This window comes from Antechinus flavipes, chromosome 3 (genome assembly GCF_016432865.1).
Source record: "Antechinus flavipes isolate AdamAnt ecotype Samford, QLD, Australia chromosome 3, AdamAnt_v2, whole genome shotgun sequence".
Taxonomy (NCBI): domain Eukaryota; kingdom Metazoa; phylum Chordata; class Mammalia; order Dasyuromorphia; family Dasyuridae; genus Antechinus; species Antechinus flavipes.
In genome coordinates, this window is record NC_067400.1 from 244,498,502 (window position 1) to 244,518,781 (window position 20,280).

Below are 20,280 nucleotides of genomic sequence, written 5' to 3' on the forward strand. Positions count from 1 at the left end.
GAAGTACAGACCTGGATTGTGATCATTTTCCCCCAGTCTTTATTTGAAGGGCAGAGATATTCTCTGCATATTCACTAGGGACAGACAGGAACAGAGTTTCCTTTGGAGTGGAGTATCCTCTCCTTTTTCTTGAAGAGGAAACAGCTGCCAGCTGTCTGATTTAAAAAAAAAAAAAAAAAAAAAAAGCCATTCCCTCTCCTTCCCAAAGATGAAACAATTGTGGAAGGGGAGTTTCCCCACCCAGCAGAGAGAGTTATGTGAATTGACCTGGAGCAATGACAGTGCTCACTAAAACTGACAGAAACTGAGTAGAGCTAAAAGTATCCCAGGCTACCATGGAGGAAAAGGACAGAGCATGAGGCTGAGCTCTGGTAAGAGTCCTCCAAAGAAGGGAAGGATTCATTTCAAAAGAATGCAGAACAGTACCCAGCAGGAGGGCTGGCAAATCCAAAGACTCTACAGCTGCTGACCTCAACGGCAATCTACTGCCCACTAGAAAATATTTTCAATTCAGAAACTATAGACTTCAGAAAATAGTAGGTGGATTATTTATCCTAAAAGAGAGCCAGGAGTGGTAGAAGAATAGAATAACTTTGAGCCCTTCAAATCCACTATAGCTAATGCAGGACTGCAATAAAGGTTAAATTTAGTTTGTGGGGTTCTGAAGTTCATTGAAAAAGAGAGAACTATTTTACTGACTTTTTCCTTTGTTATTTCTGATAATAGCAAATCTGTTTCTCTTTAAGTGGTTTTGTTATTCTTATTGCTAGCAAGAACAGGAACAAGGAACAGGGAAGAAGGTAGATAGAAAAAAAGACAATTTTTTAATGTTCTTTAGTGTTAATCTGGATAGATATTAGGTCATGTAGCTGGTTATCACAAAAGGATCCCAAATATGAATTCTATGTGAGTTAAGGAGAGACACTGTATCATAGATTACATTTCAGATAAATTCCTGTTCAGCCTCAAATTTATAGGTCTTACTTATCTGTGGTCAGGAGGGCAATTGCTGAGTAGGAGTTTCTGGTTAAAGAGAATGTTTGGTGCAGAGTTGGTGTCATAGTAAACCAAAATGTGAAAAATGAAGGAGCCATAGAATTCTGAGGATTGTAGAAAAATAGACACACCATGGAAGTAAGAGAATTCCAAAGTGAAGGGTGAAGAGAGGAGAAAAATGAAGATTCTGAGTCAATAATTAAACTTATGATTTTCTAAGCAGGGGCCTCAATATGCCAAATCTAGACTGAATTATGCCAATCTGGGAAATTCTTACTTAATAGTAACAAACAATATCAAAAAGAGAGAGAAGGAAGCAGCATATAAAAAGAACTTTCTAGCTTCTGGAAAGATGAAGTTCTACTTCATCACCTCAAAACAATATGAAATAAAACAAACTGATTAGAATAAAAAATACTAAGGAAAATCTCATAGAAAAAATGCACAGAGACTAGAAAAACCAGTAAACAATAAAAAAGAAGCTTAGAGAATTTGAATAAATACTATGGTATTTTTTAAAAAGTTAGGCAAAACTGAGAAAAGAAGAATATCTCCTCCTCTCTCTACTGGTAGCTTGCTCCCCAAATTATCCCCCATATCTAATTTTTAGTTTTACCTTCACTAATATATATGGTCTTATTATCAGTACTGTTGTTATCTCCTCCCCTACCAACAAACAGGCCTGAGTCTTAGTCCCAAATCTCTTCTCCCTTTTTCAGCCCCAATAGTTCAAATAGCTCTCTACATTCATTGCCCTCACTTCCTCCTTGCTGAGTCACTTTTCAATCCATTTCAATCTGACTTGTGACCTCACCAGTCAACTAAACTGCTCTCTTCAGGGTTACTTATGATTTCCCTTTTATTAAAAAAGAAGTGTCATTGATGTCTTTTGTTTTTCACATCATCATAGTTTTCCCCAATATTTCTTCCTTGTCTTCTCCCACAGAGCCATTCTTTATAACAGATATTTTTAGAGAGATAAAAGGAAAGAAAAAGAGAAGAAAAATAATGGCTGATAACATTGAAAAATTTCAAAAACTTGTACAATACCTGTGAACTTCCTACCTCACTAAGGGACAGTTTGGCAGTATTCTCTTGAAGGGGGTATAGCTTCTAGGGAAAACAGCAGTGATGAGGTCCCCTGACCTAGAGTGTTATCGTTCTAACAATTTGTTAATTATTCTAAAGTCTTCTGACTTTTGGATAGTCTTACAAAAATTACTGTCAGTTAGATAATCTATTGGTTAGTAATAACCAAGTTCCTGAAACAATAGTGAATAGACCATCCCTCAAACCTCCTTGTAAGTCAAATAATTAGCATATTAGCAAATAACATGAAACTCTAGCCTCTCTAACTTTGTCCTATAAATTTATCTTCTTTCTCCTCATTCTTAGCCTGCTTAAATTGGTGTTACAATTACAATAAACTTTGTCCTTTGACTTGGAGATGGCTCCAAGCCTGCAAATTCTTTTGAGTCACCTCATGACACTAGTCTGTGACCTCAAACTTTTGGGGATCTCCTTTATGAATCTCAACATTTGGTGACTATACAAGGAAAGTCTGGCCTCTCCTAGCTTCATCCCCTCCTTGTCAAGATAAATCCCCCATCTTTTCTCCTTCAATCCCATAGCTGGGATATTCCAAGCAATTGGGAGAAAGCTTGTCTGGATTATCTTGAGCTACACTCTGCAAATTTTCCTTGACTGGGGACGCCAGGACTTGGAAATTCTTGTAATTTTCAGCAAAGTTCTTAGGGAAACTTTGCCGCTTTTCCATCCTCTCTGGGATGCCAGAGGAGATGAAGTGCTATAGGATGACTTTTGGCAAAGATGGGACAATCCTTTTTCATGTCATTTGTCTGTGTCTATGTCTCTGTTCACAATGGCTATATCATGTTTGTTCTGTGAGCTAGATTTTGTTACCTGGAAAGATTTAAAATGTAGCCAGCAACAACAACAACAACAAAAAACTTCTATGTTGTAGTTAGAACATTGAGAAAGATTTCTTAACATCTTTGACTTCAACCTTTAAAGGGGAAAAAGCCTAACTTTTATCTGTGGGCCTCAGTTCTGGCCAAATTGGGGGCTATGGAAATAAAGTTAGCTAATTAAAATTACAGAACTGCTATATATTGTTGTGATTGTTATGAAGAAATGACATCTTAGCAAATTCTCAAGGTTTTGAGAGCAATGATTAAGGAGTTTGGTAATTAGTTATTTTAAAATTATAAGAAAAAATCCCTAAGACATTGGGGATAATTCTAGAAATTTGCCCCATTCTGAAAGAAGGGAGTGAAAAAGAAAAAGAAAAATTAGGTAAATAGCAACTTTTGCTTAACCCTTCCTTGATTCTTAATCTTGTCTGGAGTTTCCTTCTGCTCCATTGGGAAAGTGCCCCAGAAGGTATTAAGGGACTTTTCTCTACAACTCTGATCACTCAGCATGCTCCACTCCCCAGACTTCTGAGCATATTTCAGTTGTGGGGATTGCAAACAAGATTGATTCAGCCCAAGTCCCCTGTTTGCTAACCCCTCTTATCTCATATAAGATTAAGAAAAGATAATGCTAAAGAATTATAGGGAAACTCAAATTCTGCCTCTCCTATAAACATGGGGGAAGGAACGACAGTTGTGGGAACCCCACATAACCTTGCCAAAATATCTTCCCAACCCAGCTTGAGGAAGTGGGGATGGAGTGAGAGTCAGTTCCCATGGTCACCATTCCCTGAGCCCTGGCACTTGAAACTACCATCAAAGGGAGATCCTGGCACTAGTCACCCCAGCCTTCAGGAAGTTCTGTCCAGCAAATGCCTGGGAAGAATCTGGCTGCCTCTGGCAGCACCCAGCATGGCAGTGTGAGATAGAGAAAGCCAGTCAGCCTCTGCATTTGGTAAGTCCACCATTCTCTGTTTTAGTTGAAGATATGTATTAACTATGTAACTTATGACAAATTATTTTATCTCTGCCAAGTTTTCTGATTTGTAAAGAGAAATTATAATGATTGTTGTGAAGATCGTATAATTGCAAAAGTGTTTAGCATAAAACAAATGCTATATAATTGTCAGCTGTTTTATTGGATGTGATTGCTTCATATTTGACAATTTTATGTGGGCTTTTAGATGTGATCAATATACAATGTCAATGTTGAGATAAATGATTTCTATGTGTGTATTTAAAGTAATTTGGAAGCAAATTCAACTAAATTAAGGCCTTCCAGAATTAGGAGGCTAATGCATAGAGAAAAAAAGAGTCTCTTTCTCATACTTCCCCTTTTCCCCTTTCCCTGACTACAACAGGAATGAGAGAAAGAAAAAGAAAATATATTCAGTTCAGTGAAATTTGTTATTTGAGGTATAATAGTAAAAGTAGTTTTAAAGGAACTGTAATCAAAGCTCACTAAAAGGATGTGTAAATTGTGATCTATTTGCACTGACAGTGTGAGCAGAAGATTTAAGAGTTTGAGAACTGTAAGAGAACAGAAAAATAGTTAAAAACTCTTGTTAAGAAACAGCCTTCTTTTGAGTAATCAAGAATCAGGCATCTGAGGGCCCTGTCAGTAAAAATTGGCACTTTAACCCTTTCCTGGCTCATAAAGGAGAAATGGTTTGTGTGAATTGGAAAATAACCAAATGGCAATTCAGTTTGTCTGGAATGTTTAATTAGAATTTAGGGAATCTCATAAATTAAAGCTGTCAATTTTAAAATCTGTTCTATCTCAATTCTCCCTAAAACAAAAAGGGAAACTTATTTAAGGGAATTGTTTATTTTCACCTTTGCTAGAAAATTAAGAGGAAATTACAGCTTTTGTATTTGGCTATTAGGAAAATTCTAAAAATGCTAATTAAGTTATTTGGAGTTATTGTCATGTTAAAACTAAAATTAGTAATTACTGTGTGGGGAACAAGAGTGAAAGTTCACTTTCAAGTATGAGGTGTGCAACACCTTTTCCCTCCTCACAGAGTGGAGAGAGGTATCAAACAGCACAGTGCACAAACACACTAAGAATAGTTGAGGTGGGCAACAGCAAGCTCAGCCACTTCCCCAGGGTCTCTGTCAAACCCCTTAATTTGTAAGCTTACTAATTTTCTTGAAACCATCAAGGTAAGCAAGGTCATCAGTCTTGAGAAATGAGACTGTTTAGGATATATAGTTCCTAAACAGGGAATATGTTTACTAAGAATCCATAAGCTTGTTTAATGATCCTTTGCATCTGGATGATTTTAAACATATATATCATGTTAAATAAAATCCATATATGTAAGTCTTGGTAAATTTTTAAAAATAATGTATCTAGCCCTAAGCTATGATTAGTAGAATTTGCTGTTAGAAATAAAATATTTTGGCACTATAATTGATATTTTTTGAGCTTTGAATTTGGGTATGATTACCTGATGGATTTTTAAGTCAGTAACCCACAATTTAAAAGAAATGTCATTTTCTCAGAAGGATGCCTTCCTGAATTGTCACAGATATACATCTTATCTGGGCAAGAGTTGGGAGGACAACCTTAGCATCTGCTCAAGGTCGGATCCTTCTAACTCAGTTTCCCAGTTCTGTTTGTCTCTTACCTGATTATTCCTGAGTCTGGCTATAAGGTAGAATTGTTACTGCATAATCGGTTGTCAAATAGATGCTTTCTCCTGTGAAGGACCTGTTTTGATAATATTATAATCATGTCCTTGCTTTCTACAATCAGAGCAAGTAATCAGTAGAAATCACGAGACACATTACAAGTATCCCAGGGGACACACTGGTTTTCTGCTTAAAGATGCTTTCTTTTGTATACCATTGCCTAAGGACTCACAATTTCTTTTTGCCTTTGAAGGAACAAATCCAGGGGGACATAATGCCTACAATGGACATCATGTGGATAACATAGAGGTAGTGCAGGGCTTCTGTGACAGCCCCCACATATTTGGACAAGCACCGGCTATCCAATATGTGTATAGTATCTTGATTTGCAGCCCAAACCGAGAGACTTCTCTGGCTACAGCCATAAAAAATCCTTAATTTTCTGGTCTCCTGGGGTGATAAAAGTTTCTTTGTCTAATGTCCAAATTGCCTTATAAGTCTGTTGAATATTTGGGCCATGAATTAAGGGCCACCTCCCTTTAGTTCACAGTAGAGAGGAAGCAGCAACCATCACTCGGTGAATCTTCCTCAAAGAAATAACTTCAAACTTCTTCTAGGCATGGCTTTGTGATGACCCTCCTGCCTTAGAGCATCGGTTGCCACAGCTCACCCTAGGCCAACCATTGGCGGTTCTAACCCCCCACCAGGTTCAGAGCACTTTTGCCCTCACCAGAGCTTTAGAATTGAGAAAAGGAATGAGAGAGAACATTTATACCGACTCCAAATATGCCTTTCTTTCTTTACATGCTCATAGAGCTATATGGAAAGAAAGGGGACTTTTGACAATGGAAAAAAAAATCCCCCATTAAGTATGCAGGGGAAATTCTACACTAACTGCAAGCTGTCTATGGACCTAGAGAGGTTTCTGTTATGTTCTGTATGTAAAGGATACCAGAAAGGGACATTCATTTCAGGCCAAGGGAAACAGGCTTGCAGATTCAGCTGCCCAGATGCTGCCTGTTTGCCTCTGACTATGGCACCTTTAATTCCTCAGCTCCCCTACTCCTACATTCCCTAATGAGCTTCCAGAAATAAAGAAAGAGGGTATATTTTTTCTCCTTCTGGGTGGTTTCAAACACCCTCAGGTCAGCTTCTAATCTCAGAGGCCAGCCAGTGGAAACCACTTTTTGGCTTACACCAAGCTACTCACTTGGGAAAAAATGCCCTCCAATCCTTGTGAAAACGATTTTCACTGGTCACAAGATAGGAGAAACAATTAAACAGATCTGTCAGGTCTGCCCAGTTTGTGCTCATGTAAATCCTGAAAGGACTTTTAAACTTCCCCCCATTCTGAAGCCCATCAGAGGAGGAGTACATACCCAGGGGACAGATTTATGCCCCCTTGCAGGGGCTTCAGACTGCCTTTATTTTTTGTTGACATCTTTATGAATTGAGTAAAAGCCTTCCCTGAAAGACTGAAAAGGCTCAGAATTTTTGCTAAAGTAGATCATACCTACCTACTTAAGATTAATTATTATTGGGGCAGATAGGTGGTGCAGTGGATAGAATACTAGTCCTGAAGTCAGGAAGACCTGAATTCAAATCTGGTCTCAGACACTTAAAACGTCCTAGCTGTGTGACCCTGGGTAAGTCAATTAGCCCCAATTGCCTCAGCAAAAAAGAAAAAAAATTAATTATTATCTCCACTCTGTATATCATTCCTCTCTGCTTAATCCCTTTTAAACATTATGATGCTTGCACCCTAGGCCATCTGAGCACTCCTTTCCCTGTGTATAATGCCACACTGTTCTATCCAGTGCCCCATCTCCTTTGAGGAAACAAAAGCAGGAATTTTTGGAAAATGGTCTTTGGTATTTATCCTAGGAAAAGCTGTCTGGGTGTGAGACATTCATGATAGCCTCATCTACCCCCAACTCCAGTCTTCCTCTGAGTGGGGTTCCTGATTTACTGTCTCTAGTAACCCCTATACTAACTCCACTTTTAATTATTATTATTATTATTTGTTCACATTTGGCCCCTGCATTTTTAATCTACTTGTGAGAGTTGTTTCTTTCAGACTCCAACCCATGAAATTCCAACTACTTAGTCAACCTGAATATCAGCTGATACCTAATTCTAACACTCAGCATCCTCTGGATGGGATGCTTCAATCACATATCTCTCTTCCTCAGTCTGGACTCCACTGGGCAGGCCTGGCTCTATGCCTCTTAGCCTGAAGCAGCTCCAGAAGATGAGACCTTCATCCCTTGTCCCAAATGTTTGGCGTTCAAACTGCTTGAGAGAGAAATGAAGGGGGTACAGCTTGTAGGGGATACATATCAGTAATGATTTCCCTTGACCTTAGAGTGCTATTGTTCTAGCAATTTGTCTGTCAATGATTCTAAAGTCTTCTGGCTTTAAGATAGTCCTAAAAACATTACTGTCAGATACATAATCTGTTGGTCAGTAAGAACCAAGTTCATGAGACAATAGTGACCACTCCTCAAACCTATCTGTAAGACATAAAATTAGCAAATAAGTAACATGAAGCTCTGGCCTCTCTAATTTTGTCCTATAAATTTATCTTCTTTCTCCTTGTTCTTTGCTAATTCATTTTGGAACTTAGTCTGCTTCAATTGGAATTACAATTATAAATAAACTTTGCCCCTTGACTTGAGATGGCTTCAAGTCTGCAAATTCTTTTGAGACAGCTCATGACATTAGCCTGCAATCTCAATCTTTTGAGGTCTCCTTTTGAACCGCAATACTCTCATATCTGTTTTTTTTAATTATACTTAATATTTATCATTTTCCTATACTGACATTTGATATTTATGTGTGTATGTATATTTGATTGTTTGTTGCATTTCCATTGCTATAACCATTGTGATGAGGTGTGGTTAGCAGAGGAATTGATCCCTGAGGCAGGCAGGGAGAAGGCTCTGACTGAGATCTGTTTAGTTCCATGGTCCCATCCTTTGAGGAGGGGCTCTAATCTGAAATCTAAGATTCTGAGACCCAACTTCTGTAGAGGTCTGCAGAAGTCTCACTTTTCCAAACCCTGTCAGAAGTTCTAGTCATGTTCCTGAGATTAAATTTTCCTTATAAAATCTACTTATGGGCCATCCTATGGCTGCTGCCTTCCTTTGGGTCAGTCTACCACAGTATTCTGCCTCATGGTGTCTTTTCCCCTACCCCTTCCTTCTTGCCACGTGGTATCTCTCCTAACTCCACTATGCTTCCCAACCCCACTTCTCCTCTTTATAATTAGCTAACTCTTTTGGGGTGCTATGTCCCTGTCAAGACTAAGGGCATGCCCCAACTTCATGGGGGTGTTTCCTTTCTTCTGGGAAATAGCAAGTTCCATTAGGGAACTTGCCTTTTCCATCATTAATTATTAAAACCCCTTTCATATGCTCTCCCAACTCTATTTCATAGTTGCCATTTCTGGTGTCCATTGTATCCTTCATTTTGGATGTAACCTCTTCTGGAAATAAATCTGCCTTTTCCCAAAGAGAATGTCCATTGTGAATTTTTTTATATGACCAAACTCCAATTTTTGGTGTCTATCATCATTTGGTATCTAAGTTACCCACATCATTTTGGTACTCAAATCACATTATGTGGGGCCAAACCCCATATCATAAACCACATCAATTGTACATATTGTTTTCTTGGCTCTACCTACTTTACTCTGCATAAGTTCATATAGATGCTTGTCTGTATTCTTTATATACATCATTTCTTACAGCATGTAAAATTCCATTTTTATTTGATGAGTGTGAGAAAGTTGCAATTCCTGAGAAATTCTAAGGCTATCCAGCCTTGGGAGTACCACAAACAATGCTGGCCATTCTTTTGGTCAGTAAGCTGTAAAACTCATTGATGGGAACTACCCCACTTCTACCACCTCTCAATTTATCTCTGTCACCATTTTAGCTTTTCAACCTAATCTTTGTTTCTCTTTCCTATAAAATTATCTTCTTGATTTTGACTCTTTGCTAGATTCCCTTTGCTAGAACATTAGCCTGCTGTCAAGCAGCATAATAAATCTTTGCCTCTTAACTTGGAGACTGAGTGTATGAATTCTTTTGCCAAACCCACAATATTGACCAATCTAATCTTGTTGGGGTGTCTTTCTGCCTCAACATTTCATGTATTCCAATTTGTTTCACCATTCCCTACTGAATCTCTATCCTGTTTCCAATTCTTTGCTATCACGAAATGTACTGCTATAAATATTTTGCTACATCTGGGGACTTCCCCCCCTCGACTTTGACTTCCTGGTGATAGTACCCTGGGTCAAAAATAACCACTTTAGTTATTTTATTTGCATAATTCCAAATTGCTTTCCAAAATGGTTGTACCAATTCATAGCTCCACATTATTGTGTGCTTCTCTATCATCTCACAACTCCTCTAACATTAACTATGTCACTTTTTGGTCATTTTGTTAAACTTTGCCAAATCTTTGCTAATTTGTAGGATATGGCATGAAACCATAGGGTTGTTTTGATTTGCATTTTTGTTATTAATGATTTTGGCATCCTTTTATATGGTTGTCAATATCTTGTGATTATTCTTTTGAAAACTGACTTGTTCATATTTATTCATGTATATGTACTATTTGTTATGTATATTTGTTCATTGTTTCTGTATCATGGATACCAAACCTTTATCAGATATATTAATTTTGTCTGTACAGAAGCTTTTCAGTTTCATGTAATCAGTTTTCTATTTTATTTCTTGTAATTTATCCTACACCTTGTTTGTTTAACAATGCATCTCATATTGATACCTGTACAAATACCAGAGGGATATGATCTATTTCTCTTCTAATTTTTTATAGTATGACCTTTAATAGCAAGATCATTTGACATGACCATCCATTTAGAATATATTATGGAACATGGTGTTGGTCCAAGCTTAATTTCTGTCAGCTGCTTTCCAATTTTTCCATCAGTACTTTTATCTAACTCTCTATTTTTTAACCAACGTCTAATAGTTTAATGACTACTATTTTATAATATAGTTTGAGTTTGGGAAGTGCTACTTCCACTTTTTTCTCTACTTCTTTTTGTTATTTCCCTTGATATTCTAGGTCTTTTGCTTTGCCAAGTGAATTTTATTATTATTTTATTAAGTTCTATAAAGTATCCCTTTGGTAATTTGTTTGATAACATTAAAAGTCTAAATTAATTTCAGTAGTATTGCATATTATATTGTGATGTGATCTATGATGTGGGGTTTGGCACCAAATGATGGCAGGCACCAAAAGTTGAGGTTTGGTCATGTGAAGAATTTACAATGGTCATTCTATCTGGCAAAAAGTAGATTTATTTAGAGAATAGGTACCAAGCAAAATAAAGAGACAAAACAGACACAGAATAATAAACATGGAATAAAGTGGGAGAGCATATGAAAAACAAGTATCTCAGTGGAACTCACAATTACCCAGAAGAAAGGGAGCACCCATGAGGTTAAGACATGCTCTTAGCTGGCAGGCTAAATCCTGAAAGGGACTGAACACCCTAAAAGACTTATCTGTAAGGAGAAGTAGGATTGGAAAGCATAGTGGAGTTAGGGGGAGAAGAGGTAAGGAGAAAGACACCATGAGGCAGAGTGTGATTGCAGACTGACCCAAAGGAGAAAAGTAGCTATGGGATGGCCCACAAGTAGACTTTATAAGGAAAATTTAGCCTCAGGGATATGATTGGGAGTTATACAGAGGGTGAGTCTCAGAAGTTCCACATAGCATAGATTTCAGACTGACTACCTCCCTAAAGAGTGGGACCATGGAACTAAACTGATCTCTATCAGAGCCTTCTGACTGCTTGCCTCAGGGATCAATTCTTTAGTTTCTCTTGATCCAAAACACCATTAGAGACCTCATCATTAGCATAGTCTAAAAATGAGCATTGGATCTCTTCCAGCTATTTAAAATTATTTCTTTGTTCCTTGAGAATTAATTTGTAATTCAATCTATGCTTTTTTCCTTTGCTTTCATAGATAAATCCCTAGATACTTTAGGCACATTGTAGTTATTTATATTCTTACTCCTTGAAATTTATTATTATCATATAGAAATGTAGTTGATTTTTGAGGATTTATTTTGTAGCCTGAAAATGTTCTGAAGCTATTGTCTCAATTTATATCTTCACTGATTAGCTAGGATTTAACAAGTATGCTCTCATATTATCATCTAATAAAGATGATTTTTTTTTTTTTTTTTGTTGAGGCAATGGGGTAAAGTGACTTGCCCAAGGTCACACAGCCAGGACATGTTTTACGGGTCTGAGGCTAGATTTGAACTCAGGTCCTCCTGACTATAGGGCTGGTGTTCTATGCACTATACCAACTAGCCGCCCCATTAATAAGGGTGATTTCATCAGCTTTTTACTTATCTTTAACTTCTTCTGTTTTATTGCTATTGCAAGCATTTCCAGAAATATTTCATATAATAGTAATGAAAGGAGGCGTCTTTGCTTTACTCTGTATTTATTGGAAAAGGTTCTAGGGTAACCTCATTGCATATGCTTACTTTTGGTTTTAGATAGATATTTTTAATGGCATTCTTAAAATGTCTTTCTAAGTCTATATTCTGTAGAGTTTTTAGTGTTGACACATGTTGTCCTTTCTTAAAGGTGTTTTCTTTATCTTTTGAGAAAATGATGTGGTTTTCTAATGTTTTTCTAATGTTGAATCATCCTTGTACCCTGGTATCCACTTGTTCATCTAATTTGGTCATGATGAATGATTTCTTATTGATTTTAGTTTCTGTATTTCTTTTTAATCAATTTAGCTAAAAACATTTTATCAATTTAATTAAAGAACTAGCTATTAGTTTTATCATTTCTATGGGGGTTTCTTTTCTTTTTTAAATTTCCTGTTCATCTAGTTCTCCTCTAATTTTTAATATATCCTTTTTCATGTTCCCTTAAGGTTTGTTTATTTGTTGGCTATTTAATTTTTAATAATACTTTCTTTTTTCCCAATAGCATATAAAAACAATTCTGAAAACTCATTTTTTAAAAAAAAATTTTGAGTTTCAATATAGTTTCAGATTAGTTGTGTTGCACAAGATAACGCAGACACACGCACACACAAAAACCCAAACTTGAAAAAAAATAAAGAAGATGAAAAATAGTATACTTTGATCTGTATTCAGATTCTATCAATTCCTTCTCTGGAGAGGGATAGCATTTTTCATCACAGGTCCTATGGAATTGTTTTGGATCATTTTACTGCTGAGAATAGTTAAGTCATTCAGAGTTGATCATCTTATAATATTATTGTTACTGTGTATAGTGTCCTCCTGGTTTTGTTCACTTTACTCTGCATCAGTTCATGTAAGTCTTTCAAGGTTTTTCTAAAATCATCTTGCTCTTCATTTCTTATAGCACAAGAAATAGTATTCCATTACAATCATATACCACAGTTTGTTGACATATTCCACAATTGATGGGAATCTCTTCAATTTCTTTGCCATCACAAAAGAAGCTCTTAAAAATATTTTTATACAAATAGATCCTTTCCTCTTTAGAAAAAATCTTTGGAATATAGACCTAGTAGTGGTAATTGCTAGATGAAAGGGTATAAGCACAGTTTGATAGCCCTTTGAGCATAGTTCTACTATGCTCTCCAGAATTATTGAATCAGGATGCAAGTTCATCATAATTGGTGTCCCTTTCAGTATTTAGAATTTTTCTTTTCTGTCATATTAGCTGTGAGGTGATATCTCAGAGTTCTTTTAATTTGTATTTTGATAAAGAATAATTTAGAACATTTTTTAATGACTGTAGATAACCTTGATTTCTTTATCTGAAAACTTCTTGTTCATTTCCTTTGACCATTTATCAATTGGGGAATGACTTATATACTTTTAAATCGAATTCAATTCTCTAGATATTTGAGAAATGAGGCCTTTATCACCGACACTTGCTGTAAATTTTTTCCCCTAGCTTCCTTCTTTCCTTCTAATCTTGGGATGGGAAAATTGGTATTTTTGTTTTTATTATGGTGTTAAAGTAAATAAACCTTTGTAAAGGCTAATCTAACTAAGTGATTAAATGGAACTGAGGTGCTAGGGACTCCCTAAAATTGCAAAGCAGAGAAAAAGGTTTTATAAGTCTTCTGAATAGGCACCATAAATTAGGGTGAGGTACATCACTGTGGGAACTCGACTGAAGCAAAAAAAAGAGTAAAGACAAAGTTCAATCTTTCCCACATCTTGCTTGTGAGGTGACAAACCCCATAGCTAAGACTCTGAGGTAGAATTGGGAAAGTTCTGCCAATTCTAGGCTAAAAATCTCTAGAAAAATCTCTGAAAAGCACAGTATTAACCTAGCTGAAAGAGTACTCAGCTGGACCACTTGATGCTGAAGGTGATATGGACTGCACTAGTCCATCTAAGAACAGACCAGGAGGTCTAATGGTTGAACCATCTTGCAGAAATGCCATGCTCCATGAGGAGACTGTCTAGCAACATATCAACCCATCTAGCAGACATGAGTTGTGATGGGATAAAGGGACAAGGGATATTAGAGCAGAGGATAGTGCAAAACTTAAATAATTAATACATTCAATACAATTGTAGGACTTTAGCAGCTCATGAGCAGAAAGCAGAGAAAACAGGTGGTACCAATAATCTAGGGCTGAGATTTGGCAAGAGATGAGCTGTGATAGGAGAAGGAATTTGAGAGCACAGACTATTCCTGGTTGCTTTTAAGAAATAGTGTAGCCCTTCCTAACCCTTGTCAATTTAGTTCTTTCTCATCAAACAATAATTACTTACCCATTGGCACCCCCCTCCAAAAAAAAAAAAAAAAAAAAAAAAAAAAAAAAAAAAAACCTCAACCCTGTTACAAATAATGAATAGGGAGTAAATCTTTTAATCAAACACGCAAAAATATATACATTTTAGACTATACTAAATAATGTAAAAGAGTGAATAAATTCTTCATTTCAGAGCAAGATAAGAACCAGCTCAAACCAAAATAGATCTGTTTTAGCTTTCTCTAGAAATTCAAGCAATTTCAGAGACATTGATAAGTTTCCATGCATGTCGATTATTTCAAAATCTTTCTCTCTTTCGTCCCTGGAGAGTCTTCTGTCCCTATGTCCCTCCCCATGAGTCTGACACCAACTCAGTAAATCCCTTACACAAGAACACAGAACTACATCCAGTTTCCTCTTCAGTGATTTAATCACATTTCCTTCTATGGAGACAGATGCACATTAAACATCCCAAGTTGCAGATATTTCCTGAAGATATCTAGACTCAACATGTCCAAAACAAAATCTTTCCCCACAAACCCATCACTCTTTTAAACTTTTCTTATTCCTGTTAAAGTCACCACCATTTTTTCTCAATCTTCCATATTTATAGACATTATCCTTGACTCCTTACTATGCCCTTTTCTGCCACTCTATCACTCCACCCTTCCTGTGGAAAAGGAATAGAATTACATGGGATGTAGGAAAGTTAAATAATTGTGGGAGCAATAGGCTAGGTGCCCTCACACCCATTCCCTCAATGCAAATCAGGCTTGTTTTTCTAAAGATTTAATTGGCTCAGAGCACTAAGGCTCAGCAAGGATTAGCATAATTTACTGATTACCTCAATATAAAGTAGCCAGGGTTTGAAGAACAGTAGCTCCTTCCTCAGGCTTCAGACTAGTAGAATGAGCAACTTTACAAAGAAGAGAGCTGAATTAAATGTCATAGATATATCCTGACACCAGGATAAAATATTAACTTGGTTATTTAGTTTTTAAATTTCTTTACAATCTGGCCCCAAACTATCTTTCTAGCCTTGTTATAGACTATTTTACCTTTACATCAGACATCTTCAAAGCTTGGAATGTACTGTCTTTTGACCTCTGCCTCAAAGAAGAGAAGAGTACAAGCATTTATGAAGTTCCTACCAATTGCCAGACACAGTGTTAGCACTTCACAAATATTTCATTTGATTCTTACAACAATGCTTTAAAAAAACCAATAATATTTTATTTTTCTAATACATGTATACATTTATTTTTGTAAGATTTTGTATTCCAATTTTTTTCTCTCTTCTTCCTTTACCTCTCCCTTTCTTAAAACAAGAAGCAATCCGATATAGATTATACACATACAATCAACCTTATAACATCCTGAGATGTTGGTGCTAACTTTATTTTAATAGTGAAGAAACTGAGGCAGACAAGTTAGTGAGGTCACATAGTGAGTGTCTGAGAATGGATTTTAAACTTACGCCTTCCTAACTCTAGTCTCAGTACTCTATCCACTGCACCTACAGCTGCCTAGAATCCCTTACTTCCTTCAAACTTAGTTCTCGTCAATTATTTGAAACCTTTCCCAATCCCTACAAATGTTCATGCCCTTCCTTTCTAGCTATTTTGCATTAATTTATATTTATTCTTTTTGTGTTTATCCTATATATAATAATTTATGTTTGGCTTCCTTGTTGGAACATAAGCTGCTTAAAAGTGGGGGATTAAAAAAATTCTTTATGTTTTTATCCCTGGTGTCTGATTGCTGTTCCTGTTTGCTGACTTATGGATTAAATTCATTGGTCCCAGGACAAAGATCTCCCTTTTAAAGTACCAAAAATTAAATGAACAAAAGGTCTAAAAACTAGATGAATTTTATTGCTCTTCATAATAGAAGAAAGCTACTGAAGACCCAAGATCATTAAAAAAATATTTTTAAAATTGTTTCATGGATTACAATAATAAAAAAATTTATTACCTACTACTGATGAACATTTGTACTTAATATTTTGCCAGGATAGTAGAATGCTATAATGAAAGCAAAATACTCTTGAAGATATTTAGGCATTATTTTACAAGATATCTCTTGGAGATGAAGTTATCAAAAGAATGAAAAAATTAATAGATGATATTACTATCTGAAAAAGACATTCATGCTTATTCTTTCCTATGCCTACTTACTTCTTTATAAAATCTTTGAGAATGATCAAGACTATACTTGATGAAAATACCAGGTTAGAATAGACAGTTTCTTATATGTTGTTTTCTAAAGAAGACCATATCTTTAAAGTCACACAACTTCCTGAAAGGTACATACATAGACTGTAATATCTTACTGCATGTATTCTTTATTGATTTTAATCAATTATTAATTCAATAAATATTTAATTCATTCAATCATTAAATTATTTATTTAATTATAATAAATATATATATAAATATATTAAATTATATATAATAAATTAAATTTATATTTATATATAAATATATATAAAAATAATAAAATTATTTAATCAATCAATAAATAAATCAATAAATAAAAAAATAAATGTTTGACACAATAAATTAAAATAACATCCAAAAAATCCTCATCCAAAGAAGGAGTCTCTTATGTTTATGTAAAAATCAAATAAGATTTCTTGACAAATGCAGGCATAGAGATATAAGTGTCAAATCATCCTCTGATTATTGTCAAAACACTTATAGGTTCACCAAAGAAGTTTATTTCTGTAATAGAAAATATGTATAATGCAGAGTCCTAATGGAAGAAGAACTCTCCATTGATGATAAAATCTTCTAGGTGCTCCTTTTTGTGGATGGCATTGTATCCATCCTATAAATCACAGAATATTATGGAAATTCCTCAGTGAGACAGATATAAAAGCACTCAAAAAAGATTGGTTTAACAATCCATGCAGGAAAAATCATATGGATATTGTTAGTTGAATGGGATGTGTATGTCTTGAAAAAAAGTATTATAGATGGAAAATTGTCTGGGCATGAAATAAGTAGAAGGAAGATATTGGGCTATATATTATATTTGTGAAGATACACAATATTTTAGCTATTTCAAATTGCTCCCTATCATATAAATTCATAAATTTTTTCTCATAAAAACCATGTAGTAGCAACCTTTGAAGATTAACAATTGTAACTGATCCAAAAATGCAATGTATTTCTAAAGATGAATTACATAGCAAGGAGCTAGAAACTGAGTGGATGCCTATCAGTTGGGGAATGACTGAATAAGTTATGGTATATGAATGTAATGGAATATTATTGTTTTCTAAGAAATGATGAGCAGGCCGATTTTAGAAAAGCTTGGAAAAACTTACATGAATTGATGCTAAATTAAATGAGCAGAACCAAGAGAACATTGTACCCAGTAACAAGATTGTATGATGATTAACTGTAATGGACTTGACTCTTTTCATCAGAGGTAATCCAAGACCTTTTCACTGCATTTGTTATAGAAAGGGCCATCAGCATCCAGAAAGAGAACTGTGTAGGCTGAATATGGTTCCAAGCATAGCATTTTCAGCTTTTTTTGTGGTGGTTGTTGTTTGTTTGCTTATTTTATTTCCCTTTTCATCTCATTTTTCTTGTGCAGCATGATGAATATGGAAATATGTTTAGAAGAACTGCACATGTTTAACCTATATTGGGTTGCTTGCTGTTTTGGAGGGAGGGGAGAGAGGGAGAAAAATTTGAGACACAAGATTTTGCAAAGTTGAATGCTGAAAACTGTCTTTGCATATATTTAGAAAATTAAAATACAAAAAAAAATCTACAAGCAAAAAAGTAACAAAAATGAGGTAATCCAAGAAATATTTTAAAATGGAAGTAGACCGGTTGTATAATAGGAAGGAAAGATAAGAAATGGACAGTTTAAATGTGAGATTGAGTAAGACATTATCATGAATAGAAGGTTGAACCTAGACATAAAGACCTGGGCTTAAATCCACTCATTAATAGTTGGGTAGATATAGGCCAATATAACATCTTGCTCTGAGCTTCAATTTCTTCATCTATAAAATGGGGATAATAATAACTATAGTATTTATTCCATCAAAGGGCTGTGAGGCTCAAATGAGGTAATGTATTTAGAGGAATTTGCAAACCTTAACTATATGTGTTACCAATTGTGCTTATTAATAAAACCTAGAAGAAATCCTTAAGCCATTGGGTAGATCTCCCATGTTGGATATGTGAGAAAACATGGATAAAGATTTCCCAGGGTAAGGAGGCACAGATGGATTACATTTTTCACTAATAAAGAGAATATACACCCTGATAAAAATCATGGCCTTATTGAAATATTAAGGTAGTTATGGGATCAATACTAAGCTTTGGGAAATTCTATCTGGAAGCCATTTGTAAAAACTTATTGAAAGGAAGCAAAAAGAAGTTGTAGTCCTGAATATGAGTTATGATGCCTAGAAGTAGGGTGGTAGTAATGGAAATAGGGAGAAATAGGTATATGTGAGTAAGAGTGATGAAGAATAAACAGAATTTGACACCTAATTAAATGTGGATATGAGTAAGAATCAAAAATCATTCCCAGACTGGGAGAATAGTGGTAGTATTAAGATGATCAGTAAAGTTAGAAGGGAGAGCTAGCTTAGGGGAAAATAGATAGAGCTGGGTTCTGAACATTTTGAAATGAAGTTTGTGAGACATCCAAGTAAAGTTATCTAATCCAACTCTTACCTGTCACATGAATTCCCTCTATAATACTCTCACTAAGTCGTCATCTTATCACTGCTTAAAACTCTCAGTCATGAGAAAGCTAGATAATGACTAGAGCCCTGAGCTTGGAGTCAGGAGGACCTAAATTAAAATCTGGCCTCAGACACTTAGCTGTATGACATTGGCTAGTTATTTAACTCTTGTCTCAGTTTTCTCATCTGAAAAAATGAGGGTAAATAATAGTATCTACCTCACAGGATTGCTTTGAGGAAAAAATGAAGTCATATTTGTAAAGTTCTTTTTAAATCTTAAAGCTCTACATAAATGTTGGCTGCTATTATTATTATTATGACCATTGTTATTATTGTTATCATCACCATAATCCCATTCCATTTTGGGACATCTCTAATTGTTAAGTTTTTCTTCATATTGAAGAATTTTTTTCTCATGGTTTCTTGGGAAGGGAATAAGTACTTATATAGCACCTATTGTGTGCCAGGCATTGTACTGAATGCTTTAAAAATAATATTTTTTTGATCCTCATAAAAACCCTAAAAGTACTATTGTTATCCCATTTTATAGAGAGCAAACTGAACCAAACAGAGACTAAGTGACTGACCTAGGGTCACACACAGCTAATACTATTATTATCCCATTTCAGAGTGAGCAAACTGAACCAAACAGAGACTAAGTGACAGACTTAAGTTCACAGCTAGTACTATTATTATCCCATTTCACAGTGAGCAAACTAAGTCAAAAGTGACTGATCCAGGGTCATACAGCTAGTAAATCTTTGAGATCACATTTGAATTCAGATCTTCCTGACTTCAGGGCCAGTATTCTATCCCCTGTACCATTTAACTGCCTTACTTCTACCCTTTGGCTCTCTGTAATTCCACAGATGCCTCCTTAAGTGGACCTCTTCTCCTAGTTAAACATTCCTAATTTCTTTTAGCTATCCTCTTAAAGTATGGCTCTGAATCTTCTCTGTTATCTTTGTCCCTTTGCATCCACTCCAGCTTGTTAACATCATCTTCAAGATTCCATGTCCTAGGTGGAGCAGTGGATATAGCACCAGCCCTAAAGTCAGGAAGACCTGAGTTCAAATCTGACCTCAGACACTTAACACTTCTAGCTGTGTGATCCTGGGCAAGTCACTTAATCCCAATTGCCTCAGGGAAAAAAAAGAGAGAGAAAGAAAAAATTCCATGTCCCAGATCAAATACAGTACTCCAGATGTGGCTTAATCATCAC

At 35.6% G+C, this 20,280-nt stretch overlaps 1 protein-coding gene across 1 annotated transcript in view; it reads left to right on the forward strand.

The window, feature by feature from the left end:
• CBS (cystathionine beta-synthase) overlaps nucleotides 1–20,280 on the forward strand; it is a 254,157-nt gene that overhangs the window by 71,416 nt on the left and 162,461 nt on the right. The gene's annotated exons all lie outside the window — the stretch shown is intronic.